The following is a 14,127-nucleotide window of genomic DNA, read 5'->3' on the forward strand; positions in this document are numbered from 1 at the left end:
TCTAGGAAATATTTGGGTGAGGAAGGAGGCTGGGGTCCCATCTGGGTAAGTAAGGGAAATAGCCAGTAGTAAAATGTGGATTGTTGTCATCATTATAACCCCATGTTTATCTGTGGGCTGATAAAGCTTAGGGAGCTTGATGTACTCTTTAATTAGCCACAAGCAATGTGATCATATGATATATAAAACATTAAAATTATTATTATTTTTTGAGACAGGGTCTCCTTCTGTGGTCTAGGCTGGAGTGCAGTGGTGTGATGTTGGCTCACTGCAACCTCCGCCTCCCGGGTTCAAGCAATTCTCCTGCCTCAGCCTCCTGAGTAGCTGGGATTACAGTCATGCACCACAATGCCTGACTAATTTTCTTGTATTTTTATTGGAGACGGGGTTTCATCATGTTGGCCAGGCTGGTCACTTCTGAGCTCAAGTGATCCGCCCACCTCGGCCTCCCACAGGTGCTGGGATTACAGGTGTGAGCCATCGCGCCCAGCCGAAAACAATAAAATTGTGAAGCCATTCTACACCATGTTCATAGCAGTGTTATTCATAGGAGCCAAAAAGTGGAAGCAACCCAAATGTTCACTGATGGATGAATGGATAAACAAAATGTGGCACACACATGTAATAATGGGACATTATTCAGCCTTGAACTGGAGGGAAATTCTGACAGGTCACTGAGAGGTGAAAGGTCGCATTTTCAGGTGTCAGGCAATCTTTACTGCAATTTGCTGACATTATTGAACACAGCACCACATTTAGCATATTTTCACATAACAAAAAACACTACGTGTATGTACTTAACATTTTATAGGGTCGATCTTCCTTATTCATGGTTTCAGTATTTGTTAATTTGCCTACTCACTAACATTCATTTGTGACTCCAAAATCAATACTTGTATGTAATTTTTCACATGTGAAAAATTGGAGTTGCCCAGTGTGCACATTCGCAGCTAAGGTTGAACCTGGCTGTGCTCTTTTCTTCTTGTTTTAGCTCTCATGCAATAAACAAGCACCCTTTCATGACATGGTTTTGCATTTTTGTACTTTTTGTTGATGATCTCACTGTTTACAGTGGCCCCCTGTGCGGAAGTGCTGTCTGGTTTTCCTAAAAGTAAAATGTTATGATGTGCATTATTGAAAAAATATGTGTAATAGACAGGCTTCCTTCAGGCATGAGCTATAGTGCTGTTGGCCCTGAGTTCAGTGTTAATGAATCAAGTATACTTACATTTTGTTTAAAGAATGTATGTATATGTTTTATTAAGAATATGACATGTAACGTGATGTTATATGTGTCATATATTGTTAATATATATGTATATACACATATTCTATAAACAGAAGCACACATAAAATGAAATTATATGTTGATTAATTGACAAAGATGTTGTGACCAGAGGTTTGCAGGAACCTAAACCTAGTATTTCCCATAGGGTCAGTGGTTCAATATCTGTTAATCTAGAGTTGTAGTGACTTTATTGAACATAACTGCTGCAAATAATGAGAATCAAATGCGTGTTAAACTATTTTAAGGGAAAAATATTATTAATTTTTGTGCTTTTCAAGGAAAACCAATATTTGAGTTGAAATCCATCAGTTTAGAACCTATCAAATGAGAATAGTATATCAAATCAGAATAGTATACCCAAACATCTCTTCTGTAAAAATAGATACTAGTTTATGCTTTAATTTTTGACACACTTAAAAAAGAATTTTGAAGGTAGAACACAGAATTACTTATTTCATTTAAGAAGACCATTTTTCTCTCCTCACCAAGCACATATCTGGCTTTGAGATAATTTGTTCATGTCATAGAAAAATGTCTTTTATTCTGGAAAGATCATAAAGGCTTGAAATGACAAATAGATACCATTGTGTGTGCTAACGCCAACATTTTATATTACCTCTTAATCTTTAGTTTTAATTATTAATTATTGCCACAACTGATCTAGCAATTAATAGTACATTTCTTGCTTTTATATAGTTGACTTAATTAATTAATTATTATTTTTTTTTGCTGGCCATGTTTTATTTGTCCTTTTACTTCAAACAGGATAACCAAAGATATAGACAATATTCAATAAAATAAAATAGATGAAACAAATTCCAAGAGACTGTGACGCCACATGCTACATTTAACCTAATTTTATTCATGCTTGCCTTGGGATGGGGAATAGATCATTCAGTAAAAACAAAATGTCTTATCATGTACAACTTTTAAACTATAATAATGATGTACCTTAATTACTTCCATGCACACAATTCTAACATTCATTTTTTTAAAAAAAATAAACACAATTAAGACTTCTAGAGCATTTTATAATAAAGTAATTCCTAATTAATTTTTCTTTGTAGCTAGATCAAGCACCTCCAAAATACAAATTCCTATACACAGTGAGCACGTTACTTAAAATGAGTATGTGGACAGCCTTAGGATAAACTGACATAGATTCAGCTAGGTAGGCAACAAACCATAGTACCAAATGGAAAAAGTGTATTTGCAAATAAATTTTAAAAACTAAGTTAATTTTTATAATTAAATACAGAAAATATACTGATTTGCTAAAATAAGTAAGATGTGATGTATTAACACTTCACTATAAAGAATGAATACCAGAACATTTATAAACAGTGAATGAGTCGTATTAAGAATAGTTTACTACAATACACACTGGCTAAATAGAAGTGCGTTTTGTGAAGCGCTATGGGTGGTATATGTTTTGCCACATATTTTTGTTACTTTGAGGTAGATAACACACGTATACCAAATTCAGCATTCATTTTCAGTTGCTTCTGGTATCATGTGTTTTACGAAATGTGTACAGTATGAAAAACTTGAAACTACTCATGAATGAAAAATGTCTTAGGATAAAAATAGATATTTTCATGCAATTATGTACAGTCTCACTGTAAATTTCAAGGCAAAATTTGTTTCCTGTAAAACAGATCATTGTTCTATGAGAGGATGTTCTTTACTTGTCTTAGTACATTTCTTTTGTCTCCTGCATTGCATTATTTTGCTCTATTCATTATTTTTGTGTGCAAATGACATGTCAGTTAAAAGGAAAACTATCTCACATGTAGAAAAAGAAAGTCTGGATTTTAAAAACCAAGTACTCATAAAATCCTTACTAAATGACACCATGTGATTCAAGTAAAAAATGACTTAAACTCTAGTAATAAAAAAGACAAAATATATTTCATAAGAATACAAAGATAAATGTCTGCTGAGTGTTTTAGTTCAGATGTACAGAATGCCGCTGTATGTTCGATGAGGAATTTGAGGGGAAGATTTCATAGCAGAAGCTGTTAATGTGGTCTGTATTGACTTAAGTGGTGACCCAACTGGACTGTGAAACTGCGGGATGCCTAGGGGCTCGAGCTGCTTGTTAAAGAGGAACTCCCCACTGTTGTTCAGAAATCCTTCCTCATTTCTCTCTCCCCAAGCTTCCCATCCTCTACTGGCTCAGTTTCTAGCATTTCAGGATCTTCTTTCCTGCTGAAGAACTTGTCTAAGTAACTAGTATGTTTTCCTTTTTAACTTGTTCATCCTTTCTTACTTCACAAAACTGATTTATGAGAAAACAGTTCTCCCCATCACTCACAAACTGGCTGTCCCTAGAAGATGGGTACAAAGTTTCTAATTGAGCCAGATTTGCCATTCCTTTTTCCTGTTTTTCTTGGCTTACTGACTTTGATATCAAACTTTTCAATTCTAGTTGGGATACTGAGCTATTCAAGTCATTTAATTTATCAACAACATCAGTAGGCTCATGTTGGAAACTAAATTGAATAGTTCCTGCAATAAAGGAATGAAAACCAAATCCCTGATTCTTTTCCCTTTCTTTTCCAGCCAGTTGCTGTGGTGCTTCCTCTAGTGCTATCTGGGCTTTAACCAATCCATTCCTTTCACATTTTGATTTGCTTTCCTTATCAGATTTTTCTTTGCTTTGTTCTTTCCAATTGGAAAGATCTGTAATAAGCTTGGGTTCATAGTAACGGTTAACTTCATTCTCTCTCCAAACTAAGTTATCTAAATATGATCATGACCTCGTTTTGTAATTACAAGTATGGCTACACTCCAGATCACAATATTTGTTTTCATGATGATCTGGGTACTGCCAACAAGGCTCAGCAGAGTAATTGGTATCAAAAGCAGGATCCCCCAGATACCTTTCTCGATCTCCATCCAAATATTTTCAGGGATCAACTTGTACTTCTTCATCAGTGACATCAGAGAGAGCTCTTGGATCAAGCTGAACTTCATCAATATCAAAGTTGTTATGTATAGGCCAATCATGCTCTGAAAACTGACAATCATGGTACCTTTCCCAGTTATAAATGTGACTGTGAGTTTCATCCATAAGCAAAATATTATGAGCTTCATCTTCAATATGAAAAGGATGGCTTGAAATTGGCGTATCCATTGGAAAAGAATATATGCTCATGTAAGGATGGGAGAGTGCTTCTTCTGCTATTAACTGATACATGGGGCTAAATGTCAAAATTTGTTCCAGGAAATTCAGTGCTTCTCGACTAATTCCTGGAAGTAGCTGAGTTAGAGGTTTGTGTGGCTCAGTCATGTGATTTCTAATGTAAACTGGAATTACGCTGAGAAGCTCCTGACGATCTTCCTCATGTACAACAGGAATAGATTCTAAAGTCAGCTGCATCTGTTCAAGTTCATGTGCACCTGCAAAAAGGGTTTTACAAAACAGTCAGCATTTCAGCAGAGATGCAGCCTGCAGCCCACATGTCAATGGGTTCAGTATAATTATTAGGAGAAAGTAAAAGACATGGAGATCTGTACCATTTAGTAACCAGTTCTTCAAAAGATGACTCTTATATGAGGATCCATGATCCATGCAAGACCAAAGTCACCTATCTTTGGCACCAAGTCTTCAGTATTAATGAAAAGATTAGCTGGTTTGAGATCTCTGTGCAGTACATTTGCAGAGTGAATATACTTGAGCCCCCGTAGCAGCTGATACATGAAAAGCCTGGCATGCTCTTCCAGTAAAGGGCCCTGCTCCAGCACTTTAGACAAGTCTGTCTTCATGTACTCCTGAACAATATAAACACTGTTCAGTTCCGTAAGAGAGCCTACATGATCTGTTAATTGGCTCCCACTGGGACCAGGAATTTCACAATGTTATCATGGTCAAGTCTTCTAATAATTTTGATTTCACATAGAGCATGTTTGACACTCTGGGGATTGGTAAGGACAATTTTCTTGATGGCTACTCTTTTGTCACAATCATTGTCTACAGCAGAAAAAAACCAAGTAATTGCCTCCACAACCCAGTGGTTTTAAGTCCATATACCTAGAATCCAGATCAAAACCATGAATGTTCATGAGACTTTCAAATTTCTCTGCCACTTTGAAACCCTTACGATTGCCTTTTCCTTTGGAATTGTTGAACTTGTGTAAACAAGGAAGAAAACTGGCATCAAAAGGAAAGATCTTTCAAAAAGGGAGAAGAAAAATAATTATGCTTCCACAGCAAGATGGTTTCTTGATGTTCATTGCTTATGCCAAACAGACCTGTTGATTTCTCAGTAGATTTAAAGCTCAAAAAGCTCTACTCATGTTGAGAATTTAAAAGATTGCAGTACTCATAGTTCAAGAAAGGGGCAGCAACTCTGCAGACATTTAAAGAAAACACTCAAGAAACTTACACAGAATGAAATGACATACTATGCACTCAGATTACTGTGCTAAACGATTTAACATTTAACAAAAATGTGAATAAATATGCACACAAAAGGCTTCTATGAACATTCTCCTCACAGTGCAGATACATTCAGTGTTGGACTGGTCCTGAGCAGCATCATTCTAAGGTGCTGGTAAGCACTATTTGTGTTTTGCTTCTTTTCTTCCTTTGTTGCTATATATTTCAACAGGAAGCCCTGGCGGCTGTTGGTTAACAGAAGATGTCCTTTGTTAATGATCAGGTGGCTCCAGCTTACCACAATTAAAATCAAAGCTACTGTCCATCTTACTCTGATACAACGGGACTTCTCTGACTCATCAAGAGAGTGCAGGCCCCGCGGACAGCCCCCAGTGTCAGCTCAGGTCTCCGGCTGTGCTGGCGGCAGTGGTGTCTCTGAGGCCCTCGCTTTGCTGCAGTCAGCGCCATGTAACACCGACTTGTGAGAGAGGGCCGTGTTGGTTTAATTTAAAAGGAACAACCCTGAGACTAGAGACATTCTTAGAGACAGAAGGATGTGGTTTACTTTTATCAGTACATTTTATTTCCTTTTCCCTATCGTAATGACCCCTGGCATCACTACTTAGTGTTTATGTAATAGATTCCCAAGATGGTCTTTAAAAACAGGAGCTGTATTTTGCTCCTATGAGTTCATATTGCTTAATGTTTGAGTTAGAAGAAAAAACTTTTGTTAGGAGGTCACTTTCTTATTAAGTTTATATTTGAACAGTTAGTAAGCAGGCATATTGAAATGCTGTATGACATAACTGCTCTTATCTTTGAGGCAATGCAGTGTTGTGGTTAAGATCATGGACTTTGTGTTTTGAGAAAGGCCTGGTCTTAAATCCCAGTTGTCCTATTTATCCTTTAAGTGACTTTGGGTAAGTTACTTAATCTCTGTAACCCAGCCCTATCTCTGAAATCTGGACAATAAATGTACCTACCTCATAGAGTTGTTGTGATGATTTGCATGAGATAATTTGAGTATTTAGAACTGTGGCTGGAACATAATTGGTTCTTAAAAGAGATAAATTATTGTATTGATGTTAAAAGAATATAGATGATGTTCCACAGTAAGTAAATAAAATCAGCATCTAAAACAAACTTGAATTGTGATGATCAAGAAAAAAAATGTTTACCTTGCAAAGAAATACAGATCTGCCCACTGTCATGAGACAGTGGCTTCCCATTAGCTCTGTTTTAGATCTTTTCTAAATTTACTAGACTGTGAAATCTCGTTATGAAAGCCTAGACAGGGTGATGTATGTGGAGTTCTGTTTATAATTAACACCTTATAGAATGTAATGTTTTTAACCAATGAGTTTTTACACAAAAGAAAAAGGGATTTTCAACTAATAAAAGTCCCTCCCTCACCTCAGAGGTCACCTTCTCAGTGCGACCTGCCCTGGTGATGCTATCCAGCATTGCAGTCCCCACCCCCAACCTGGCATGCCCCAACTTCCTTTCCTTCTTAACTTCTCCCCTTAGCACTGATCACCACTGAATACACTAGATAGTACCATTTTCTCTAAATCCATCTTCTAATATTAGAATATAAACTCCATGGGGGCAGGGATATTTGTCTGTGTTTTTCTCTGCCCTGTCTCCTGTGCCCAGAACAGTGCCTGTTACATAGTCATTGCTTAAACGATATTTGTTGAATGAAAAAGGGAATGGTTCTAGTTTTGAGAAATTCTTTTATATATTTTAGCTGTTATGATAATATTCATCCTTCTCTTTGCTATCTATTTGGTAAGAGGAATGAAATTTTAGAGCAGTGTCCTGCTCGATATACCCTCAAGATTTTAGAGCAGGGTATGCAGTGTATTAATTCTTTGTTTTCTTTGCCATTTATTAAAATAGTGTGTATTTTGTGCAGGAGATCAACAATTAGTAGAATGCAGTCCTTTCTTACAGTGGGGGAGACAGCTATATGTACAGATATACAGATGGTCTTTGATTTTTGATGGTTTAACTTAAGATTTTTCAAATTTATGGTGGCAAAAGCAATACATATTTAGTGGAAATCATACTTCGAATGCCCATACAACTATTCTGTATTTCACTTTCAGTACAGTACTCAATAAATTATATGAGATATCCAACACTGTATTATAAAATAGGCTTCGTGTTAGATGATTTTGTCCAACTGTAGACAAAATGTGAATATTCTGAGCACATGTAAAGTAGGCTAAGCTTAAGCCATGATGTTTGGCAGGTTAGGTGTATTAAATGCATTTTCAGCTTATGATATTTTTAGCTTTCTATGGGTTTAAGAGGATGTAATGCCATTGTAAGTTGAGGAGCATCTGTATATGGTATACAGCCATGCATGCAAATATATATGGTAATGGATACATGCTGTCACAGAAACAAACATAGTGGGCACTCTTGAGCAGATATGGAAGACTTCCAGAGAAGGTCACATTGAGTTGAGTCTTGAAGTGTGGTTAATGACAGTCGTGCACCAGGAAAAGGATAGCATTCTAGCAGGACTGAACTGCATGATGGCTTTGGCGTTTCCTCCTAGTACTCTGCTATGAAGCGTCCACTGAATTCATGGAACTTAGTTCTCATAGAAATTATCATGATGTTTTTGTTAGACTGTCTACAACAGGAAAGATGAATTAGAAAATTTACTGAGTTCTGTTTATACTCTTATTATGATGAAATAAGTGTTTTTGAATTAAATATATATAAAATTAGAGTCATTATTGTCTTAAGATACTTAGTAGAAAACTCAATAATAGTTGAAGGAAGCTGATTTGTTTGCATTGCTGTGTTTTGACATAGAGAATTATTACTGGGGTAACGTGTATTTTGTTTTAAAGAGTAATTTGGCTTAGGTATTCTTATTCTTCAGAATATGATTTTTGCCATTTTTAAACCCTATTATTCTTACAGCTTTATGTCTTCTGTCAGGTCTTCACATCATTTATCAAAATTTCCATCCTGAGGATGATAAAAGTTCAGGTATCTCATTCCACATTGGTTGTGAAAATCACCTAGATTTCATTTTCCTGTTTTCCTTCAAATAAATTAAGGAAATATTTGCAAACTTTTTATTTATCAGTGACATAGTAAAATAACTATTAAGATATGATTTGAAAGAATCCACATGGAAGGGCAAGAAAGACACCCTTGCCCTACCTTGGCATACAGGCTATAACGTACCTGTTTATTTCCTAACCCAGACGATGTATCAAAACAGGCCACTGTCTGTATCCATCCATCCATCCATGCATCCACTCATCCCCTAACAACTTGAATATAGATCCTATTTATGTGCTGGACTTACAAAGACTAATGAAACATGTCTACATTTTAGCTGTTCACTATCTAGTGTGGTTATCTAATGTTGAAGAAAAGCTAGAGACATGCTTCTAATAAATGCATAATTTAATTTAGCAAAACAGTTTTTGGAAAAATAAAATTGGAATTTGAAAGTGTGTGCCACTCATGAAATAAGGATTACGTGGGGCTTTGTTTCACATGGAGCATGAGAGTGGCAATGTGTAGTAATGGAGATGAAGTTAGTACAGCAAACAGGCCCTTATGCCTTTTATACTTACTAATTGTGTGATAATAAAGGAGTTATGTAACATATTAAAACCTCAGTTTCCTAATTTTAAAATTGAGATACATTCATGTGGTTGGATTGTTATACAGATTAAACGGATAGCTGCAAGTGAGCTTTGATTTACTTCTTGTTTTTTCATACTTTTTCCTGCGTTAGTCGTGTTTCTGCAGTTTGTTAAATTCATGTGTAAATTTTCTAGTGGTGTTTGAAGGTGTAATAATCCTTCCAATTTGTTAATACATTTAGAATAGTGCTTTGGGGCTAGAAGATTGGTGGTGACCATGCTGTTACATTGTTTCTCACTGTTCTAAAGTGAAAGAACTTTATAATGAAAATATTTATTTCATCATGAAAGTGTGTCTCTTGGGACCCAGGACATCAATGAATATGAGATCTAAGTGTAAAAGTGCACTAAGGACTTGGCTCAACTTCCACTATCATTTTTGCACCATTGTTAATCTGCATATAAAATAACTTTTTCTTCCCTTAAATCTTTCAGAAGCCCCTTTGAAACTTAGCCCTTAACAGATTTGTCAACTCATGCCTGTTGCTGCTGCTAGCTTATTTAGTCTACTGAAAGGTTATTTATTAATGTCTGCAGGTTGCTGGAGCCACTAACTGAAACTTAAGATAAGGTGCAGGTGGGGACTCTTTTAAGCCTCATGCCCTGATGGATGTTCATCCTGTCATCATGGTTACCATGGCAAGCACTGGCTGCTACCTGTTTCAGCAGCTTCCTCCTACTCTTTCCTATTTTCGGGCTGCTGTCTACATTTTACAAGCTCATTGTCACCTTGTTTCTGCCAGTGTTACCTAATTCCATCCTTGATTTCTACGCTTCTAATTGAACTTTCCTATTTTTATTTTTAAAGGTACCAAATCTCTAGAACAGTCTTAAACAATGTTATAATACTGTAAGCTTTAAGTATCATACAATAATAGCCTTTTCCTTTTTAATATAGCCCACTTTCAATGCGATTCTACTTTCCATTTGGGATTGTTGCGTGTAATCCTCTTATAGCCTTTTTCTGGAAATTCCAGATGGTGTTTGTAAATATTGTGCAAGTGTATTTTGTAAATAAATTCCTCAGAATTTAGTCTATGATTTTTTTAAAAAACCCAAGTCTGTAGGCACCAAGACACCAACTTAAGTTTTTAAAAATTACTTAACAAGTAAAATCATTTCTCATGTTGTTTGCAGCCTGTGTAACAGACTGCTGTGTTTGTTGGATAGGAGACAGCTCAATTCTTTATTGGTGTAAAGAATAAAAGAATTATTATATATAGAGGAATTCCATGTATGCTATATTTGTATGTGCAGCTGATCTAAAGTAGTGATTCATTTTCTATTACCTGTCATATTCTTGTCATGCAAACTTTCTGTACTGGCCTTTTGGATAATGGCCAATTGAAGAGAGAAAAGAAAATCAACCCCCAACATAGAGCTGGAAGGAGAAAGATACGGTATTTATATCAGGAGAGTGTTGTGTAAGAAAACATCGTAACCCTCTTTTTTATTGCCCATTTTCCAGAATCTTACTGCTATTCAAGTTTAGGTTAACCACTTTTTGTCTGCAGTTGGGTCTATTTTTACTTTGTTTCTATTTCTTGTGACCATAATGTTTTAACATATAATGTTGGGAATGTAATTATTTTATCACAAATAATTTATGGCTCTTTGCCAAGAATATATAAGCAACAGAATATTGGTTTAAAAAAAGTACTGTTTAGATTTTTTTTTTCTACAGATGTGACAGTGTAATTCATCCAAGGGAAGCTGCGTGAATCTGCTAATTAAAATGACTTGTTATAGCTCCAATTTCTGTAGGATGAGAAAGAAGTTATAAGTTATTGGAAGTTATGGGTTCTTATTTCTTAAACATGCTGTAAAATGTGTCTGTGTGTAATTTTTTTCTTTCGGTAGTTCATAGCTGAGATTTTTATCCTGTTAAATGAAAGCCCTCAAAGCTTTTCTTCATCACCTTTTATAGAATATAGAATTATGCATCACTTTCTCTTCATAATGTTTACTTACTTTCTTTTGGCAGTTTGGTTTAGATATTCTTCTTGGTACTTTCAAATTGCTTATATTTGTACTAATTCTTCCACTAGACCATTAATAAATTCTGTAACATAGCTCCTGAGAGACTGGATAGTGTGTAGAAAGACTAAAGCCTGCTTTATTATTCTGCCCATATTATGAATTTAACAACATTTGTAAAAATAACAATATGTTCTCCTGATGTGGTTTAGAGCTCCACTTTATTAATACTTAAAATACGTAATATATTAATACTTAAAATACTTAAACATGAGTTGCAAACTTCAGAGCAGAAAAACATCATTAGAGAAAGTCTGGTATCAGAACCTTGGAAAGCTTCATGAAGCTTTACTATTGATTATTACTGGTGACACTACCTTAATGTTTCAATAGCAAGAAAGAATAAAGTCATTTACCCAAGAAATAAAAAAAGAATCAACAGTATGTTCATACAAGGAATGACAAACAGTTTTCTGAATATTATCCATCTGAAGCAGAATGGAAGTTGGAAAATAACTTTTACTATCCTTGGCCCTGGCCTTGAACTTTTATCTGGTTAATGGAAAAGTTAGAGTGATTTAGGTCAGCCTATTTAGAAACATCTTAGATTGGTTTGTCTTTGGTTGAAGCCATTCATATTCTCTTCTGTCTAAAGAAAATAAAAGAGACAGCTGAACATCCAGATTTAAAGGCTGTCTACTTCCATTTCAACCAAATAGAATTAGGATAAAAATATCCAGCTATAATGTGAGCTGCAAGGGTAGTTTGGGGTTATTTCATCAGCAATCTAAGTGATTTTTCTGATTCCAGCCCTGCTTCCCCCTAGTTCTTTCTCTACAGTTAAAATGATCTGTTTATTTCTTTAAAAGAGAAATATTTGGGGGAAAATTAATGGAAAAGTAAAAAGAAGATAATAGTCTTTCATAGTCCCACCATCCAGAATTAAATAGCATGAACATCTTGTTATATAGTTGCTCCTATTCTTTTTTTTATTTTCTGGAACTAAAATTACTCTGTTCTTTTTGCAAATATAAATATGATACATGCAATTGTAAAGAATCAAAAGAAGTGTAGTAAGTACTGCATCAGTGAGCTTTCAATGTTGGAAGCAAAATGTTTTAGGTGTTTTAAGCAGAAAGGGATTTAATTCAGGGAATTGCGTTCTTAAAAAATTCCTGAGAGGTCAGGATGTGTGAAAATCAGAGGGTGCCACTGGACTGTAAGTGTTAAGTTGCCATCTAGAGGTCAGGAGGCTGCTCCTATTACTGGTAGCACTGCTGCCACTGCCATAGTTGTCTCATACCTACAGGGCTGGTGACTAGATGCCAGAATATGGATTCTGGTCACTGCAAACACATACTTCAGTTGGACCTTGTTTTCTGGCTACCTGTTAACAGCTAAAAGATGGCCTTTACTTCACTTTCACCTTCCAAATCTAGTGCATCTGATTGGCAGAACTCAAATTACATCCAGAACCTATGGGAGTCTGGGAAATGGAGTTTTTAGCTTTCCTGCCCATGTGCTCTGAGGGGTTGGGCAGGGCACACGGGGGATGCACATGGATGCCAGATGACAACAGATAACACCAAACCGAAGCATAAAAGCGAAAACTGTAAAAAAACCTTGAAATTCCACTTGCCAGAAATAACTCTAATTAACATTAGGGGTACTTCATTCCAGACATACTTTCTATGCATATAGACGGACAAAAATACTTTAAGAAATAGGTTCATACAATAGATATTTTTAAAGTAATTCATTTTACTTTAACATACTGACAGAATGATTGAATTTCAAATACATTACTTTCCTCTCTTAAAGAGGTATATTCTCTCTCTCTTTTTTTTTTTTTTGAGATGGAGTCTGTCTCTGTTGCCCAGAGTGCAGTGGCATGATCTTGGCTCACTGCAACCTCCGCCTTCCGGGTTCAAGCGATTTGCCTGCCTCAGCCTCCCGAGTAGCTGGGATTTACAGGCACCCACCATCACGCCCAGCTAATTTTTTATGTAATTTTTAGTAGAGATGGGGTTTTGCCATGTTGCCCGGGCTGGTCTTGAACTACTGACCTCAGGTGATCCACCTGCCTCGGCCTCCCAAAGTGCTGGGATTACAGGTGTGAGCCACCACGCCCGGCCCAAGAGGCATATTCTTTAAAATATATGTACATGTACATATATGTAAAAATATGTGGGGTATATGTACAAAGTTATTTGTATATTTTTAAAAAAAATACAAAGTTATGGGTATATGTACAAAGTTACGGGGTATATGTGCAATTTCATTACATGCACAGATTGCATAGTGATCAACTCAGGGCTTTTAGGGTATCCATCACCCAGATAATGTACAGTGTACCCACTAACCAATCTCTCATCATCCATTCCCCTCCTACCCTCTCGCCCTTCCAAGCCTCCATTGTCTCATTTCACTAAAAGAGGGATGTTCTTAAAGAACCCTCTAGGTTTAAGAAAAGAGTAAAAAAATGATTTCAGTTGCTTTGGTCAGTGGGTTTTTTTGCTCTTCACCCCCATTCCAGTTTAGGTGTGCTCCCTTGACCTCCTAGGAAAGATGAACTATTCTAACTCACAGAGTTCATCCCTGTCCCCCCCACCACCTCCTAACTTTGTATGATCATGTCGACCTTTTGTTTTGTAACCATAATGCTAACTTTAAAAATTATTTTTATTTGAATGCATTCAGCACTCACCATAAGTCATTTTACCACACTTTGTGTACTTCTGAGTTCTTTATTTTTGACTCTGTTCTTAATTACTTGTATTTCATTGTTAAGTAGT

General features: G+C 36.0%; 1 protein-coding gene and 1 pseudogene across 7 annotated transcripts in view; one reads left to right on the top strand and one right to left on the bottom strand.

Moving 5' to 3' along the window:
• DGKH (diacylglycerol kinase eta) overlaps positions 1 to 14,127 on the top strand; it is a 203,389-nt gene that overhangs the window by 25,316 nt on the left and 163,946 nt on the right. The gene's annotated exons all lie outside the window — the stretch shown is intronic.
• LOC129011908 (mitogen-activated protein kinase 6-like) lies at positions 3,229 to 6,140 on the bottom strand (annotated as a pseudogene).

This window comes from Pongo pygmaeus, chromosome 14, assembly GCF_028885625.2.
Source record: "Pongo pygmaeus isolate AG05252 chromosome 14, NHGRI_mPonPyg2-v2.0_pri, whole genome shotgun sequence".
Lineage (NCBI taxonomy): Eukaryota > Metazoa > Chordata > Mammalia > Primates > Hominidae > Pongo > Pongo pygmaeus.